Source organism: Tinamus guttatus, unplaced genomic scaffold, assembly GCF_059628265.1.
Source record: "Tinamus guttatus ecotype Peru unplaced genomic scaffold, ASM5962826v1 Tinamus_guttatus_pri_ptg000048l, whole genome shotgun sequence".
NCBI classification, from domain to species: domain Eukaryota; kingdom Metazoa; phylum Chordata; class Aves; order Tinamiformes; family Tinamidae; genus Tinamus; species Tinamus guttatus.
Genome location: NW_028288582.1, coordinates 15,314,683 through 15,334,787, shown reverse-complemented (window position 1 = coordinate 15,334,787; position 20,105 = coordinate 15,314,683). Strand labels below are relative to the sequence as shown.

General features: G+C 41.6%; 1 protein-coding gene across 1 annotated transcript in view; it reads left to right on the top strand.

Annotated features, from left to right (window-relative positions):
* The first annotated feature begins 5,300 nt into the window (after positions 1-5,300).
* FLRT2 (fibronectin leucine rich transmembrane protein 2) overlaps positions 5,301-20,105 on the top strand; it is a 50,632-nt gene continuing 35,827 nt past the window's right edge. Inside the window, exon 1 of the mRNA XM_088539725.1 lies at positions 5,301-5,427. The gene's annotated coding sequence lies outside the window, so the exon portion shown is untranslated. The remainder of the gene's footprint in view (positions 5,428-20,105) is intronic.

Here is a 20,105-nt window from a genome sequence, read left to right as displayed (position 1 = left end):
TGTCCCTTATATTTTAGCCATTTAAATCACCAGAATTTTGTCAAATGCAATTAATTGTTGCCTGGATTATTCTGTATTTGTGCAACTGACAGTTTTGCTGTAGAATTTTTTCTTCTCTACATTCTCTTTATTTGCAGTGAGAAGGCACGATATGCAACATGAACTGTCATGGTTTACTTTGGTCACAAAGCGTGGTCAGAAAAAAAAGATTTAACTTCTAAAGTACAACAGAAATGTTGTAGTCAAGACTTCCTGTCCTACCTGCTTGTCTGTTTCCAAAATGTCTGACATTGGCTGGCAGCTAGATGGATGTATTTTGATTTGAACAATATTTGATGAAAGTCTCTAAGGTGCTCATAAGGAAGGGAGAAGCAAGATTTTTTCAGCAAATTTTGACCAGCTTATTTCCTAGTTTCAATGGAAAACAACTTGTCAAAGAGGTTGCAAACAGAAAACCTTGAAATACCCTGCTCAGACCTAAAAGACAAAAAGCTATCTACCAGACTTCCAGATTCCTTTGCCTTCTGGGACACATCTGTGAAGGATGGCCAAAGGCAACTCTTAGAAACGGTTTGTCATGATACGTCAAAAGTCAAATGCGGAAATCCCTGGGAGTAAAGAAGGGAGAGCCTCCACTAGGCCGAGGCACTGTGCGCGCTCCTGCAAGGTGGCACCTGAAATCACATGCAAGGCAAAAACCAGGAGGCTGCTGTGGGCTGAGCAGAACAGGACAGGAGGGGAAGAAGAGCTGACCAGAGAGCTGAAACGAGAGCAGGCTAGTTTGTTTTATTACTGTTTGATTTTCCTCAAAATGTAATCTCTGTGCTACAAAATTGTAGAAATTTACCATTCGCAAGTCATACCGCAAATTGTGTTAAAGTCTTGGTTACGTAACCAATATGGTATTTTGATTTTAAGCTAGCAGTAGAAGTAAGAGCTCAGAGAAAATACATTCATGTTGAGGGTGGATATTTTCCCTAATCTAGTGTAGTTCTAGTCAATGCACTTCATTTAAGTTACAACAGAACACATTTATCCCTTCATCTGGTCTAGAATTCAAAATGAAATTTAATGATGACTTTAAAACTCTTGGTCTCCCATCACATACATTTTTTGTGTCCTGCAAATGCAGGAAATAAACTAAACAAAATCATTCCAAGATCAAAATTTTTTAAAACTCCTTGCACTGTCATTGCCTTTCCTTTGTTCCCCTTCCCTCTACTGATTTTACCAAAATTTGATGAAGAATTCATATTGTGATTTTTGATTCTGCGTGGTGTGGGAATTTAAGGTCTGATCTAAAGTCTGTTGACACAAGCGGAAATCATTCAGTATGTTTTAGACCAACCTGCTAGTTACAGAAATACTTCTAGCTCCTTCTAGCCTGTCGCTTGCAAGCTGCAGATACTGTTCTAACAAAATAGCTGAAAAAAAAGACATCTGTGATGAAAAGTGGCTTTTTTTTTTTTTAGTGTTACACTGTTTCACATTCTCCTACAATAATTGAGGTTGCATTATGGATCACTGGACCATCACTCCAGGCTACCCATCTCGTATGATCACAGACAATTTAAAGAGCATATATTTTTGTACTCGCCTTTCAGTTTACAATCCCTCAACCATGCAAAGCAGTTTGTTTAAAAAAAAAAAAAAGTTTCACACATTAATAGCACATTTATAGTATAGAGCTAATCAGGCCGTAGCCGAGATTAATAGTTGGAAGGGGGTCGGGGGTGGGGACACAGCTTGAGCCCGGTGCGGTCGAGGGGATGCGGGGGAGGCTTGAGAGCCGCTCAGCCCGCAGCAGCGCGAGCGCTGGGCTCTGCTGCCCCCTTGGCCGAGCGGGGGGACGTGCAGGTATTCTTCAGAGACGGTTTATCTGTCCTTTCTGTTTAAATACATACGCTTAGATATGTAAGGAAGGAGGCAGGTATCGTTTCCAGAGCGTTTGCTTGTTATACGATTCTTCTCCGTCTTCGTCCGGTCTTGTGTTACGCCTTTAGGGAAGGGAGAAGCCAGGTCCCCTCCGTGCGCGCCAAGCTGCCCTTTCTGCCGTGCGGCCATTGCAAGGCTGGGGCTCTGCGAGGAGCTCCCTGCAGAGCATCCCACCTCCCAGCTCCCGCTGCCGCCGCTTAGGGGGCTCCCCTCCTTTATGGAGGCAAAGAAAGACACAGAAACACCATTATTTGCTTAAATATATATTTAGATATATATAAATGAATAATAGAAAAGCAGTGGAGTTTGCTAATGCCTACATCCATGTGTTAGGAGCACTGTCAGCTTTTTCTCGCTATCAGACTCTCAGCCGGTGGTGTCGAGTTTGAAAAGGTTTCGTGAACTTCATTTCATCTTTGAATTGCACATGCTTGCTTTCTCATTTTAAGGCTCTTTTCTGCTTCGGAGGAAACATGTTCTGACATGCTGGAGTTTGCTGGTGGTAAATATTTCCTTTGACTACAAAGTGCATCTGTGAAAAATACTTTTTTTTTTTTTCCCCATGGCAATACATTTCTTTCCGGCTTTCTTCTTTCTCTGTTGTTATTAATAACCCGTGAAAGAGTTGAATCCGAAGGTCTGTGTGAAACAGCACTTTAGCTGCATCACGCTGAGGAAGGTGCAGCAGCTCTGTATGTGCATGTGCGGGAGATGCAAGTGCTGCTTGTGACAGTTTGCATAGCAGACTCTGTGGCAAACTAGGGGCCACAGGTGAGTCCCCAGGAGATCAGCCTTGCTGTGATTTTTGCAGGGGATTTTTGCAGCCCCTAACCACAGGGGAGAAATACGCAGCTCTCCAACTGCTCCCCAGAGTTGATGCTGCTGATTTGTTTGCATTGAAAATAACCAGGAATAGGAACTGGCAGGAAATGAAGAGTCCGTGTGCGCGGTGAGCGCTCCCCGGTGAGCGCTCGCACGCGGGCTGAGGACAGGCGGGACTGCAAAGGGTTAAGCGGCTGACTTGCTTGCTAGGCAAAGTTTGAGCAGGAATATGTCTAAGGCAGCGCACGCTGCAGCCACACGTTTGAAATCTGTCACCCTCACTTAGGAGCTCCGCGTCCCTGGCTGTCAGCAGTGAGTAACGAGCGCACGGCCGTAGCCCGCTCCGCGGCGTTGCGCCGGAGTCGCCACGGGAAGCGGAGAGGAAATGACCAGGCGTTCAGCCTCGCCGGCCGGGTGGTCTTCAATGCCATCAGTGGGGTGTCAGGGCTAAGCGACCGGCTGGACAGCAGATTGAGAAGCAAATTTCCTTCCTCTTTTCCTTGAGAGAAACCTCGGGTGATGGTTATCAACTATGGAAAAAAGAGACCTTGGTGGTGATCCTTAAAGCAGTACCATGCCGGAGCCCAGCTCTTCTGCCGCCTTCTCCCCTCTTAACCTGCCCGACCCGGTGGGCTTTGGGTGATCTGCCAGGAGGACCTGCTCCAGCTGAAGCAGGTAACGATGGATCATTTAGTCGCTTTGTGATTGGCGCGATCTTGATTTGGCCAAAGGATGTCCCAAGTATCTTGTTCCAATTTGATGCGTGGGCTGAGTGGGGGGCTGCTGACGGGGTGTCCGGAGGGTGTCGGGGGACCAACATAACTCCCCTCAACCTCCCCGAGACCATGGGGCATGGCAGCACCCTGCACACAAGTGTTTTTTTTCTTAACGTTTCCATTTCACTCAGCGACTAGTGGGGAGTGGAGGGGAGGGGGTGCTAGAAATGTCTGCGGATCGGCCGACATCTGCTGTGTTCTATGTTATCGACAGGTTACAGATGCTGGGAACGCAGAGAGAGACGGGTCGGGTGGGAGAGAGGATGAGGAAGGATTAGAGGGGGAATTTGTCAAGAGAAGACGCACCGTTGGGTATAAATCATGTGCAAGGTGTGCTCTGAAAAGTGTGCAGGGAGGATAAAGAAAAAGAAAGAAAGAAAGAAAGAAAGAAAGAAAGAAAGAAAAAAAAAAAAAGACCCGAAGCAGCCTCGAAAGAAACAAGAACCCCCGGGGCGCGCGGCTCCCCGCGCACCCGCGCAGGCGGGAGGCGCCTCCCGCAGCGGCGCAGCCCGTGTCCGCGCGCGCTCTAAGCACCGCGCTCTCTCCTGAGCCCTGAGGGGGTCGGGGGGCTGCCCGGGGTCTGCGCCCGCGCTGCGCGGCTTGACGAGCCTCGGGAGCGGGGCTGATCCCGCCGGGAATGGCGAGGGATTGGGCTCCGGAGGGTCCTGGTGTGCAGCCTCGGGAGAGGGGAAGCGACCGCCGGGCTCTGCAGTTGCCTTTCCCAGTTCCTCACACATGGCACTGATCAGCTCCCCTCTCCCCGCGCCGTCCCTCCCCATCCCCGCTCTTAAAGCAGCTCGCAGCCCGAGTCGCGCCGTGCGTTTTTCCTTAGCGGTGCGCGAGTTTCGGGCAGTTCCTCAGCTCTTCGCACGCCCCACGTCCCACCTGGGCCAGCTCGTCCCATCCCTCAAATGCTCCTCGGAATTAAACAGTCCCGTCTGCCTTCACCTGGGCTTTCCAGGACAGGGCAGGAGCCTGATCAATAGCGGCGGGGAAGGGTAGCCCCGAAGCAAGGGCGCCCACCGCTCCTGCCCCCGCACATGCCCCGCACCCTCTGAAGTGCCGCGGAGACATTAGGATGGGGCGGGGGGGGGAGGGGGGGAGCGGCTGTTAGCGCCTTGGGGTCGCGAATCCAGGGAGCCGGAGCTGCCCTCGGCAAGGAATGGGTTAAGGGAGGGGGGTGAGAAGGAGAAAAGGAAAACCTAGGCTGACTTTGCCTCTTGGAAAGCTTTAGGTTGCAGCCCTGCCTTCCAAGCATTCTTTAAATGAGAAATGTGGGAGGGACTCCAGGAGAGAGAGAGAGATGGCTATCAACTGAATTCATTACTGTAAACATCTCCCTGGGGTGTCAGGCAGGGAGGAAAAAAAGGCACGACTTCCATTAGCAGGGAATAGTCAGATCTGAGGCATCGTTACTGCTAGGATCAGCCTGCAGCCGCGGCTGGAGGCAGGCGCCGCGCTCGCGGACTGACACACGCCCGCACGCAGACGTGGCCGAGGCCGCCTCCGAGCTGCGAGGGTGCTGGCTCCTCGTGTGATCCTCTTGCCACCTCCAGAGGACGTAGAGAGAAGGGAGAAAAAAAAAAGAAAGAGGAAAAAAAAAAAAGACCAGGCATCCCCGCCGTCTCTCCTCATTTATATTTCCCCGGAGAAGGAGGAGCGGCGGGCGGCGAGCGCAGCGAGGAGCGGGAGTGCGTTGGGGATGCCGGAGTGGCGGAGCAGGAGGGAGGACGATGCGGCTGCCCCGTGAGGGAGGAAGGCGCGGGTGGCGCGGGGGTCGCTCCAGAGCTGGCGGCCACCCGCGAGGAGCGGCGCAAAAGTTTTGGTGCCGGGGGCCAGAGGCGCGGAGGGGGATCACGGTCGGTGCCGCCGAGGGATTCCCGGACGCCGCCAGGTACAGTCGGGATTTCATTCCTTTCTCTCCCCTTTCCCTATAATCCTAAAATGCGCGGGCGGGTTAAAGTCCCGTCGCCCTTCGTCTGCTCCGGGAAGGCGAAGTCACCCGTCCGGGAGGGTTGGATCGGGTTGTGCGTCGGGAACCCCGCAGAGAGCGGCGGCCCCGGGGCCCGGGCACGCGCGCAGTGGTCGGCGGCGGGCGGTATAGAGGGGTCCCCGCTTATCCCGCAGCGGCAGTCGCAGCCCCAGCGCGGCTGCTGCGATTGCTCCTTCCGGGGAGGTGGCTTTGAGGAAGGGGAACTTTAAAAAGAGGAGCCTTTCTTGAAAGAGAAAGTCGGTCTAGCTCCGCGCCGGCCAGCGCTGAGACGTGTAAAGAGAAGCGCGGGCGGCGGGAGGATCCGCGGGATCCCGTGCGCGGCCTCGGCAGCGGGGGCTGCGCGGGGGCGCAGGGGGGCGAGGTGCGGGGATGGCACCGGGGCGCGGAGCACAAAGGAGCCCCCGCGGAGCCGCGGGATCGGAGAGCGGCCCCTGGAAAAATAATAAGTAATGCGCAGAGGGGGAGGGGAAGGCGAGCGACAACAACAAAAAGCACATCCCGAAAAAGAAGTCAAAGAGCTGGAAAGACACAGCGTGAGATTAAACCCCACGAAAGATTTAAAAAAAAAAAGTAAGGGAGAAGCTCTTCACCTTCTTTTCGGAGTGGGAATCAGTCAACAGGAGCTTTTAATTAATTTTAATGGAGGAAATCTGTTTTAAGGCTTACAATAAGCTAATAAATCCGAGGCACAAATCCGTGTAAATTCCTGTACTGTGTGTGGAAGGTACTGATTAGATTTCTTCAGATACTGCTTTTTGCAATGCAGAGCTGGGCTAAATAGAAAGGGAGAAGTTCCTTGCATGCGAAGCAGGAAAAGATACTAGAGCAAGTCAGACTGCTCTCTCCCTCACACAGACATGCACACACAGACACACACGCATACAGAAAGACAGGGTGTGTGTTACACAGAGGTTTATTTACTGCATCTAACTTCTTGGTGCTTGCAGGGGAAATAAAACCAATTTAGAGGTTGAGATTGATCCCTGCTCAGCTTAAAAAAAAAAAAAAAATCTTCCCTGGGCTTCATTGCTTCTTTCACTGACACCAACATGGTCTTTCTGCAAGAGTACCTTTACGTAATTCAATGTAATTCAATTTTTTTTTTTCAGAGGAAACTCATTAATTGATTCAAAAATGCATATATTTGGAAAGGGGGAAAATCTATTCTGGCTTTTTTTTTTTTTTTCCAAATCGTTTTAAAGATACTGCACTTACATATCCCTGCTTGCCTGTCCCTACCTATCTTTCCTTTCTCCTTAAGAGTCAATGTATGCAGTGTTCTCACTGAGACATAATCTTTGCATCACCAAAAAGATATAAACAACAATATTTGAAAGTCACCATTTTAAGTGTATAACATGATGTTAAAGTTAGTGATTATTTTGTTCCTGAAAGGGGTACAAAGGGACAAATTTCAAACATCTTTACCGTCTATAGGAGACTTCCTATTTGAACTGGTAGACAGATAAAGTAAGAGCATGCAGGCCTGGAATTCTGCGTGTGAAGCAAGCCAAATCCCTGTGTAAATACCATGTCTGTAAAACTACCTGCGACTACAGCGGTCATCAGTGTTTTCCAAAGTCCAAGGCTGTAACAAGAAAAAATGGTGCTGGAACGCACCCAGCATTCTTAAAAGATTCGCTGCTCACACACACAGGCACCCTATATTTTGTATAGGGTGATGTTATCTGCATTTGGCTTTGAGAACCTGGATCTAATTTGAGCCACTGTTGCAAGTCACATTTATATCCTGGCCTGCTGGATAGTTTGATTTAGGATGCAGACATATCTCCTTTGCGCAACCCTACACTCTCCCAGTTGGAATCTGCATTACACAGGCTATGGTTTCCATCGAGAATCAAGAATGTGCTTGTCTTTAACTGCTTAAAATAGCAGTATCCAAAGTGTAGGATGTCATTAGGGCTGACTTCCCTACCCTTCCTGCAGAAATGAAGGATAGTCACAGTTTTACCAAGCCAATAAAACAAAAAGGAGTTCAAACAGGCATCACTATCAGGCTTTTCCTGTACTGCGCTTTCTATTTAAAGGACTTGAAAGAAGGCACACTTAAGATAATATTGTTTCCAGGAAGGTGAGAGCTTTATTTCTCAGTCATTTCTCTTACCTCTTTAATCTCAAAATGAGTTCATTTTTCACTAGATTACTTTCATATAACTTTGAGGCTTCTACCAGACTGATTCAAATCCAGTCCATTAGTGACCTCTATCTGTGAGAAGTGTATAGTCATTGTTTCTTTTTCTTTTTTTTTTTTTTGTTCCTTTTCGTTACCATAGTAGACTGGAAACAGAGGCTCTGATCTGCTTTGCTTTTTCATACCTGCAAATCACCTGGCTCACCAAGTTGTCCACGTCATATCATTAGGAGCAATGTGATTTCTTGGCAGTTTAAGCAGGAAAGCAAGAAAAGTGGCCTGTAGTTCCAAATGTGCATTGAGAACTTAAACTCTTAATGTCAGATAGCTATTCCAGGAAACACTGATAATATGAACATTTGCAAAAAAAAAAAAAAACAGAACAAACAGAAAAGAAGCAGAAAAGCATCCAGTTGAACATCAATAATAAAAGAAGTGCATTTATGTTTCTCTGATGGTTTAGTACTTACTCTAAAGCTGGCTGACGGTATGTGAAATTTTATTGCCCCCGAGTGCTTACATAATAACTGAAACTTGAGACAAACACTCAGACCAGATATACTATAAGTAGACTTTATAGTAGCAGGGTGTTTAAAAATGTAGAAAAAAATCCAGCTGTGTCTATATTAGGCATACATGTCAGAGATCAGGAAAAGGAGGGTCTTTATAAACAGATGGTCTCTTTTAGAGGATTATTAAACCCAGCTTCCCAATACTAATTTGTCTCTTGTTTATATCCACAACTATATTCCCTGTTTTAGTTAGTGATTGTAGATGGCAGCTGAGGACTTGATCAGCAATATTTTTGAGTATGTGAATACCATTGTTTGACATTTCCCAGATTGTAGTTGATTAGCGCTTGGTAATACGGTGCTCTAGGTGTTTTCTTCCCTCCCCCTTGGGCAGTTTGTCCAGGAGCCTTTTTATCAATGTTATTTATTTATTTAGAAACCAAAAGAACTGGAACTTACCCCGAAAGTTTTAAAAATGCATTTTCTATTAAAAAATGTATTTTATTTGTCTTTAAAAAAATAGAAAAGTATATACTTATTACTTATATATACTTATTACTGTGAAGAAAGCTAATCTAACATGCACTGAAGATACAAGGTTTAGTTCCCTAGAGCTATGTGTAACCTACTCCTTTCAAGTAATTGACTTCTTTTAAAGGAAAATAACCACAAAAAAAAGTCATTAAAATGTGTTTCTTAACAAAGATGTTTTATTCATTTAGTTAAAGCAAACCCAAACCTTAATCCATAGGAAATACCCAGGAAACTACCCAGGAAACAAGCACTGAAATAAATAGTATTCTCTGCTTAGTAAATTATATTCTAGTCACTTCAAACAATATGTTGCAGGAATAGTTCAATTTAATTTGATAATTTCAGCCACTGCTGTAAGTTGTTAGCCCGTGAGTGTACCTTTACTTTCTTGTGTTTTACACAGATGGGTTTTATTATTGTTATTACTTCTTCTTTTACTTTTTTTCTCTATGGTTCCTTCTTTTGCCATTCCTCTTTCAATCGAATCAAAAGTAAATGCTAGCAACATTTTAAAATAAATTTATCATATTGGTTGAGCATTCCTGAAAACTTAATGATGCATAAAGAGATCCATAAAATATTTCTTTTAAAGAGATATCTTAGGCTGTCAGTCTACCAGGAGCGATCATCTCCTGTATGTTTTTCTCAAGCTATGACTGCTCTACTAATTAATTTATTATTTAAAAAGACACTTTCCCCAGGATCATTTAAAGTGCAGGTGCATTTCTAAAGTCACGCAGCCTCTAGAATCATTGCATACTCAAAGGTAGCTGACCCATGGCTGAAAAGGATTCTTTGGTCCTTGTTGACAAAACTTAAAAAGCTTTTGATGTGCAGGATCAGATCATATGAAGGCCAGGTCTTGCAAAGTGATGATTTCCTTTTGGCTCGAGTAAAGGGTGACTTGCCTCTGACAGGAATTCACCTTCCTTGAAGTCTCAGTGTTTTGCCAGATCTGACCCTTAGGAAGCAGAGTATTCACTGAAAATATGTCACTGAAAATATTCTGGTCTGACTTTCAAGTCAGAAGGCCACTTTCATAATTATTAATCACTGGCTAGCTATTCACCTGGTAAATTAATATTGTAATTTTCTGTGACAGTTATGGGTTAATGACCGCAGTCACAAAAATCAAAGCAAAGGAATCAGTGTGAAATGTAGCTGGGACAATGATCTAGAGAGATTCTTGTCATGCTCTGAGGTCTGATTTTACAGACCCCAGCTGGGTGGGGATAGATCTTGAGCCAGAGATTGCAGAAAAGAGCATTTACTTCCTTTTATTGGCATTTATTCGTAAGGGAAAGTATCAGTGAAACCATTTGGCCAGAGGGAAGGGAGTTCTGCTTTTTGGTTAAAGTATCTTTTTACAGCTGAGCTATAGTGGTTAATTTAATTATCTGCAAAATACAAAATCATATAGATGTTAAATCTTCTCCTTCCTGAAAATATTCTCATTATGACTGAGTTCATCCCAAACTGTACTATTTAAAAAAAAAAAAAAAAAAGTTTAACATCAGGGATCCTGAGAGATAATTACAGAGCAAAAGATTTTATAATTTCATCCTGCTGATTCATTAGCCAGTAACCATCACACAGCGGGGCTTCCATGTTCAGCACCATCTAGGCAGGCTGGTGCAAGGCTGTTCTCTCATAGTAAATATTTTAAACTGTACAGAAATACTACTTGACCCATTAAAAGCTGGAAAGGCCGCAGCTGTGAAGAGAAGGCACCATCAGCTCCTTTTCCCAACTGCAATCAGTATGCACTCTACAGCAGTGCTTGGTCAAAACCACAGGGAAAGTTAAGAGAAGAGCCTTTCTTTGCAGTGTGAAGCGTGTCCATGTAGTCGCATAGGGAGCTGTTGCCACCCCGAGCAGTCCTGTAGGATCTGGCCCCGGCGTGGCCCTCACTGCGCTTTGCCGAGCGCTCCTGGGAGCATCCAGGCTCCGCACAGGCCGCAGAGGACTAAACAGCGGTCAAACTGCAGTCGTAGCATCACCAACGACAAGCTTGTTTGCTCAGAATGCCAAACGTTTCTTTCTCTTGAGATTTCATGCACACTTTTCCTGCAAAGAAAAAGGAAAGTAGCATTGGTCTCAAATATGCCTAGCATTCGCAATGTCACCTTTAAGACGTACAGCAAGGAATATATATTCCATTAAGCCAACAGAAACTTTACTGACTGAACAAGAGATTTTATACACAGTTCTGAAGAAATGCATTTCATATGTAGTATATATAATCTGTGTATGCATTACATAAACAGTAACTACGAATTTATATGTAGTCACAGACCCTTAGCATACTCTACTATTGTATCGTTAATTTACATTAAAGAATTATCACTTTTTTTGTTAGTGAATTGAAAATCAAATTAAAAAAATATATTTTTCTTCATTCTGTTGAAAATTTCTAAACTGAGTAAAAAAATGAGGTGTTCCCAAGTGGCATGGCTGCCAAGGCTGATAGAATCTGTAGCAAATTCACCCATGCTTATTAAACAGAACTTCACTGGTGAGAGAATACTTTAAAAAATAATTTATTTGATTCTGGACTCAGTCCTCCTCTCTTTCACTGGCAAGTCTGTTTCACAGGAACTCCTCTCATGTTTAGGGATCACCATGAGAGTAATAATTTGCATACCCCAAAGTGATGTCATTTAGCTGTAATTGAAGATGATACAAACCCATCAGTAAGTCTCTGATTATACTAATGTCTATATGCTTGTGTTAGTAGTTTCTTCAGTGTGCCTGTGGAATCAAGTTATACAGGTAGAAGTGATATTTAAATGATTAGAACTGCATCCATATTAGGATTGTAGCAGCATAAGTGTTTGCCATGGACGCCATTTACATAGATATATTGCTGCAAAACCTATGTGTAGACTACATATCAGACCAGTGTGACACCTTATCAATTATGCTTTTGGTGCGATGGTTTTAGTGAGCTGTTGCATGCCTGAAATGTTAGTTGAAACAATGTGAAGTGTCGCTAAACGAAGAAATATTCTTCATATTACCATATAATTTCATTTGTGATCTAGGAAGCTTTTGTCTAGGTGGATGCTTCAAGTGTCATTGAAAGATTTGCATCAAGCTAAATGTACCCCATTTAGCAAGCTTGTCTGTCCTGTTTCACAGGTCACCCCATTGAGTGATCTAGATTTAGCTTAGTCTGATCTTTAGGGACGTAGGTTTGAAGTTAGCTGCGAACTCTCTTAGAGTAAACATACTTTCTTAAGCCATATCAGTTGATAGCGGTTTATTAATAAATTATAGGTATCTAAAATAAAATCTGAAGCTTTATCACTTCAGTACCTGAACCATTTACTGTGAATCAGGCGGTTGGCGGGCTCCAATTTAAGATGCTAAAGTTCTGCATACATATTGCATTATGCTGTACCGATCCACTCCTGTTGTCCCACATTATTCATTGAACCAGAGGATCTGGAGGTGGAAAAGATACAAAGCTCCCCAATAGTTCATAGTCACCTCTCTAGTCTATTCCTCGTTAAAAAAAATGTTTTCAGAGTTTTCATCAGACACATTTTGTTCTTTAAACAACCAATAGAAAAATTATTTCCATCACAGAATCATAAGTAAACAAAAACCAAGTTCTTTTATCCAGCCTGATGCATTTCCCTCTCTTTAAAACAAATTTAGCTGTCTAAAACAAGTTTCCTTATGTGGAAGATGAGCACACAGTTAGAGACTTAAAATTCATCAGAACATGAACACATACACACATATACACAGCATCATTCCCAACTGTATGGTAAATCCGTGTATCAAATTGGTATATGCCCAACAGTGATTTCCGAAATAGCTCATTCTGGCCCTATGCCATACTGCTCAGTGAAGAGCTGCTTCTTGTTGCAGTTCAGCAGTAAATTGTAAAACACCTCTTCCAGTAGTAGTTTTTTGTTGTTGTTACTTTTTTTTTTTTTTTTGAGAGAGAGAGACAGAAAGAGATTACCTTAACTGTGTGACAAAATTAATTTCACAACCTTTTTCTTTTGTAGTGTTGTGCAACAGAATAACTGTCTTTACTCAGAGAGAAAAGTGTCTACTATTATAGCTTTCAAAATGCCTAGGCAATAAAGCAGCACAATGGACATCTCTCTCTTTAAAATGTGCACTCTGAATGCCACAGAGGCAGCCAAGTCCCCTCATTGCCTAGAAATGCCTAAGCCTCTGTGGCAGAGCATCTGACAGTAAGGGCACTCTAATAGCTTTATCCATGTTGGGCCCTATCAAAACCTCTCTTGCATGCACTCGGGATTGCATATTCAGAATGCTAAATGTGCACATACGCACATTCAAGGACACAACACATAAGCAAAATCTAACAGAGTTTTCTGAGAGAATTTGTGACAAAGTATCACTAAGCAAACTATTTCCTTCTGATTTTCATGCTAATTATTTTGCATTCATTATATTTTCTATTTAACTAGATGGCAGGGCAGTTCTACAGTGATACTGTAGAATTTTTAAATTGAAGTAGTATATTACCTTTTTTTTTTTTTTAGACTTCTTTTCTTCTCTATTTCGTTTCCCTTACTGTTAAAAGTTAGCTGTTTATTTCCAAAAGTAATATTGTATTTAATAAAATTTTGAAAAGAATGATACATTTAGGTTTGTATCTTTTTTTGAGTGATGGTTATGTGATCCTAAATGCACTATGCACTATTGCACTAATTTTTAGTTACATAAAAAACATCACAAAACTAAAAACTATTGAGATTTCGGTGCCAACAGGGTGCTTGTTTTCTATTCCGGACAAGGTGATCTGATCAGTATCTGTCTAACTTAATATTTCATACGTAATACAGTTTTCAGCTAGATATAGTATATTATCACACAAGTCAAACACTCAGCGCTATCCTCACATCAGCACAGTGGACCTTTATAAATCTGGAATAAATGAGATGTTAGAGTTGCTGCCAGCAGCTCTGGCAACAGAACTGTTGATCTACCCAGATTCTCTTTCCCGCAAAAATTTCTTATCAGCAGATCCACACATCCTATATGTCGTGACTGGATTTACAGATAAGAGGCAGGATGACTGAAAGTGGATGGATGGCATAAGCATAAACAGGTCATGAGTTACCAGCTGAAGAGCTTGATCTTGAACCCTGTGTGCAGGGAGGATTATAAATTTCAGAAGCCCATCTAAGGATAAGGAGTTCTCTAGGTAGAACAGTCTGGCTGTAGTTCTTTGCCCTTCATTTGTCCAGAGTTGAAAGTGCATAAATCAGTCTGTACAGGCAGAGATGACTCTGAAATTCATAACCACTCATCTCCATGACATTGATGGAAACTCTATTGGATCAAATGCATCGGTATTCTAATTATGAGCCTCTGATATTCAGAACTTCCCTCAGGCCATCAATATCTTATATGCAATCATATTTTACAAGCTGCCGAATGATTGTCTGGTTATACATGTGCTGACCAAGAGAAGACATCCTCGAGTCTAGCCAAGTCACTGGAGAAAAATGATCCTCTTTACGCACTGTGAGAATAAACCTCTTCTTTAAATTTCAGATGGCATTAGTTTTAGCTCACAGGCTATTTGGTTCTTATGAAGAGCTGTTTGGGATATTGCAGAGAGGTCTTTGAGTTTTGCCCGAGATATTCTCTTGTGTTGAATGATAACCGTGCTCAGCAGAAAGGCATCCTTTTTAACCCCTTCAGTGCTGTGCTGAAAGTACAAGTGGAAGTGAAAAAAATGCAAGGACCCTTAATAAAAAATTATGTTCCCTTCCACCATCTAGGATAGTTTTATTGACATATATTTACATATTTATGTTCAAGTAGTAACATACTTTTTTTTTTTTTTTTTTTTAATATATACAGCAGCACTGGCCAAATCAGGATTTTTAGTCAGTTATTCAGCTAAAAAGGATTTCTCCATGCTGATGAAGTTCCTTTTGTTAAGACTGTAATACCAGGTGCTTTTAGGCCACAAAGTATCCTAAAGATATTATCAAAACTAAGATAAGTAATAATTGTGATAGAAGCTTTTATTTTCTTTTGAATATTTCCCATATCATTTTTTTCAGACAAAATATTACAACATTGTGCAGAGGTAGGATAAAAATGGGAAGAGAAAATGACTAGAAAATAACATGGCAAAAAAAAACAAATGAAAGTGAGCAATCAAAGTTCTCCAGGCTGAATGAAATGCAAAGGTAAATAATTAACTTCCAGTGCTACAGGAAATCAGAATTTCCTAAATGATCACAGTTTTAATCATCTCAACTATTATTAATCAGAAAGGGAGTCTTCTCTGCAGAGAAGTAGGTATATATATAAAATCCAGGCAAAGCTGAGAGAGGAGAAGAAGATCTGTACAGTACTGTCCTTTCTTTTCTGTTGTGGAAAAAACACATGGGAATTATTCAGTAGAGTTAATGCTATCTCAGAGTGTATTAAATGCAGAACAGAGGCCTTTATCAAATTTGCATTCCCTCATATTATTATTTCACATCATCATTTTCGTGGCCCTAGCAACTGTGCATGTTAACCTTAAGAAAAAACGAGGATATAGAATAAAGATGGGATGGAGGTATCTGTTTGTGAGGTAACTACTCTCAAATGTTCCTCTCAGGCATGCATATGTACACAGAAAGTCCACTTTACGTAGATAAATCAAAGGGTTATAATGAATATTATTCATTATTTAAAATATATGGATCCTGATGGCTTTTATGTTGTTTAGATTTCTATTGCCATTAGACCTCTCATGTGAAGGAGCTTCTACAAAAAATTGAATTAGAGGAAAAGGAAAGGACAATACAGTGGGGGCAAGTGGCGCTGAAGTGTGTCATTATTTTCCTGCTTTTAAGTAACATGCTGCAGGAAATGGTTGTGCATCGTGCACTGCAGAGATAGAATTGCGCTGTTGCTCCGGTGTTATTAGAGCATTCGTACTGTCCCTTGACTCAATCACTGGTTGGTCAGACATGGATGAAATTCTGCATTACAGCCTGAGCTTGGCATGTGTTCATTCCCCTTGCAGCTGACACTGGCACAGAATTCAGCACTGAATTCTAAAAACAATGAGGTGACAAAGGCAGCGCACAGCAAAAGACTGAACTGGCAGAGCTCACGCAAGCTCTGCGGCGCGCGCGCCCGTGCCAGGGTCCCCACGTCTCCACTACACTGAGTGCCCATGACCATCGGCCCCAAGTATGGGCACTGAACATGAAGGAAAGGGCTGCTTCGTGGGAAAGGTCGTTCTGCTGATAAATTTCCTTGCTTTGGCAGAGAATGTGCAACTTCTGTATGATTTCGGGATTCTCCACAAGTCTTCTGGAAGTGGAAACAATCTGTAACACCACTTGATATATACTGGCTACAAGGTATTCTTGTCAAAAGCCTGGCAAAGTATCTGACTATAGTTACTATAACTGTGAAAGAGAAGGAAAAAGAAAAGAAAAAAAGAAAAAAAAAGAAAAAAAATCAGAGGGGAAATGTCACTGTAAGAGTTAACATGTTAACCCTTCGGTCTTTCAAACTGAACTTCCTGTGAGTACTAAAGCACAAATGAATTTGGCTGGTCTCAGTCAAGCCGCTCATGGATAGCTGTCCCCACGGGAATAGCTATGGCACAGATTAGCTTTGTGAATAGGTTCAGGACAGGTGTGGGACTGAACTGTACTGACAGAACTGCCCCAGGGAACTTGGGTACTGTGTTTCACTCGTCATTATCTGTCTTCCATTTTCACAAGCACTAACCTTCACCTGAACACATCTTTTAAATAATCATTCTTATGGATTTGGAGGAAACTCATATTTTGTCAGATTTACAAGTCTTCTATTAGATATTCCAAAGAAATGACGTGCATGGGAAACTAAAAGAATACCCAGAATTATTTCATGCTTGTCGTCATTTCTTCTCTATCCTCAGGAATGGTGTTACAGTTTCTGATCCATCTTCCCTAACATGGTCTAAGACAAATTGAAAGAAAAAAAAAAAAAGGAAAGAAAGAAAAAAAGATGCAATACTTTAAAGCTGTAAGAGAGGAGAAGATGACAGGTTTTCTCCCACCAAATAAAAACCTTTCTGTTTCTGCTTGAAATCCAGTTGTTTATGGTGATCTGTACGGTGAACTCAAGTAAACTCACTGCTGTTAACTGAGCCTCACTTTTCCAGTCCTTTTCTTGATTTAACAAGTGGTATAGTCTCATGTTTGCGCCTAAGATTGTCAATTTCAAGTTTACATCAATGTTTAAGTTACTAGATATTTGGGAGTTTCAAGGGTGTATGTAGAATGGGATTTGTATAATTTACTAAAGCATCAACCTATATTTCAATTCTTAAGTCTTATTTTCTTCTCATAGCAATTGTGAGAGCAATTGTGACAGCAATTGTGACATATTTTCCATGACATTTTTCAGATTTTCCACCATTGCTCTATGTAATGAATCTTGCTTTTCCTGTGTGTGTGATCAGTATGGGCATATAATAAAAACATGCCCTGAAAAATTTACCAGCCTGACCTTCATCTGCTTGTGTCAGACGGCAGGCATAACATTTTTATCGATGTAACTCTAGATATTTGGCACTTGCATTAAATTTTAACTGGTAACTTTTAGTCAATTAAATACTTTCGCTTGCTACAGGAACTCTCTACTACAGGAATGGGGAGAATAATGATACATGGCCTCTATTGGTTTGCCACTTTCTTAGTTCAGTTTAGCCTATACGTGTCCATATTCTGATCCTGGTGTTGGCTAAATTAAATACAAACAGTGTGAGCAAATTGCTTTAGTGTTACTATAGATAATTGAATACTGCTGCTTTGTCAGTGACTTCGATATACAGTGAAACTTTATACTATTGCCTTAAAACAGAGAAAGGAAGAAAAGTAGAGGTAGCATTACTGACTGGTAACTAGTGCTCTGTTCTAATAAGTGATTTGGCTGTCTTTTGCCAGCACAAGTTTCAGTGGTATCCTAGAAGCTGTTAGTGTATAAGAATAAATGTATCAATTCTGAAGTCATTGTTTCCTTTATAGAAAATAGTATGGTGTTTTTCAAGAGACATAAAACAATCTGAGTAATAATGGGCCACATTCTGTTCTGCTCTCTTTGATTACATTTGATCTTATATTCTGCTCATCACTATGGTTGCCTAATGTCAATCTATAAAACTTTAGCAAAAGATGTCTTTACAATAGATTTCTGTAGTGTTTGATAGTATCAAAGGACTTTATTTCATGCAGAGAATTATTAATATATGTAACAGGAGACCCGTTCAGTCAGAATTACAAAGCTTACCATTCCCCCTTGAAGGTGAGAGAGGGCAGAGTTTTGTATCTGTAATTGTTTATGACTGTGTGGATTATATTTATAACTCCACTGACATCATATGCGTGAAAAATCTATCAGCAATTAACAAAATGACATCAATTTTTCTGTGTATTCCAGGAGCAAATAGAAGTGTTGCAAAAGGAACTCCCAATGGATTGTTCCTTTATAATGTAATATATATTATCTCTCTCTCTCTCCGCCTTGTTCTCTCTCTTTCTAACTAGTACCTTAACATCTAACATTTAAAACCCTCATATGTTGAAATCTGTGTCTTCCCACCAAGATTAAAGGGTTATACTTTCATAGACCTATGATTCTATCTTTTTCAACATCTCTTATCTGAGAGAGCTACTTCAGGAAGGAGTCTACGGGCTCACTAATAGATAGAGGTACAAAGCTATCTTTATGCACTGTGTTGAAACGAGATTAGAGCTGACAAGAACCAAATCTTCCCTTCCCTTTACTCTTGTTCCTTTCTCCCAGGTAATTATAAAAGTTGAATTCATCAGCCTAGGATATTGCTTGATTTTCAGACTATTTCCAGTAGGAGGATTCCACTTGTTTTAAGTGTGTGTGTGTTGTATAATTGCTGGCAATCACACAAGGGTCCTTATTTCATTCTCTTATGTGCGGTGCAACCTTGGGAATAAAATAATGTGAAAGCATGTTACCTTCCTGTAACAGCAGAGAAACTTTCTGGCAATTTTGTACTATTTAAATCTTTTTCATGAAGCACAACTTCCAATAAGAGAAATCACATAATGTGACCTCCAGTAGCAAAAACTACTTTGTGACTTGTCACAGTTCCACTGTAGATTTTCTCTAGTATAAATCAAGATTCATTCTTCTGAATGGAATTATTGTAGATGCATCCAGCTAAAACTGAAATCTTCATTCGTGGGGCAAGGCGGAAAGGAGATAAGTGTTTTTGTATTGGACAGTCTCCGCAAATATAGTCAGATCTATAAAAGATCAGAAATGCAGTGCAATTGCAGAACTGTATGAAAAGTCTGAAAAGGAGGGTGCTGATGATTTATGCATCAGTGCATGGATATCAATACATTGGTAAAACAAATTGCAAACTATAAACTATATTGCTGCTTATTTCCACATCCTTCTGTATTCATAATTGAACTTAAAAAACAAGAGCAGAAATCCACAACATTTTTGGAAAAAAAATCAAAGCTAGAACATTTAGTCCAAGAGGAATGCCCAAAAATTCAATTTTAAGTGTGCTAAATTTTCATTAAATTACTAAATAATAGTGAAATTAGATAGTGGTCTCTACATTATTAAATAAAAGATGAAAAAGAATTGGTATCCTGTAAGCAACAAAAAGTATCACACTATCTGGGCCAATTTTCTTGACTTATTTTGGTGGATAGTGTGGCGTCCTGTAGAGAACCTCCTAGATTTACTTGACTTTCTAGATTAACTTTCTAGATTAGCAAAGAAAACCTCAGAAATTTAAATGAAAATGTCAGTCACAAAGTTATTCCTCTTAGATTTAGCATAACAAGGTCATTAATTTTCTCTTTGACAGTATGGTTGATTGAAATTCTGGAGTATTTGAAATTTAAAAAACCAAAAATGTCATTTGGTGAAACAAAATGTTATAGATGATGCAGAATTACTTATTTTCTTCCCCCAAACATTTTGATTTTAATGGAAAAGAGAAATTCAATACTAATCCATTGTCATATGCAATTAATTAATTTGAAGATAGTCCACTTCTAGGCACTAGTGTAGCTAATAGCAACAAAACAGCTGAGAGCTCTGCTTGATACAGGTGACTGAAGTTTCTGGATCCCCCTAGGTGGTGCTGTGACAATCACCAAAATCAATAGGTGTATTTCCCACTGACACACAAAGTGCAAGGTTAAAACTTCTAAGTATGTGTGTTCCTTCTGGAGCTGCGTGACCAAGACTTATATCTTGTGTTCCTCGTTAGGACTTCACTCAATGGCGTCATAGAATCATTATGGTTGGAAAAGACCTTCAAGATCACCAAGTCCAACTGTAAGCCCTTCAATACCATGCCTGTTAAGCCATGTCCCTGC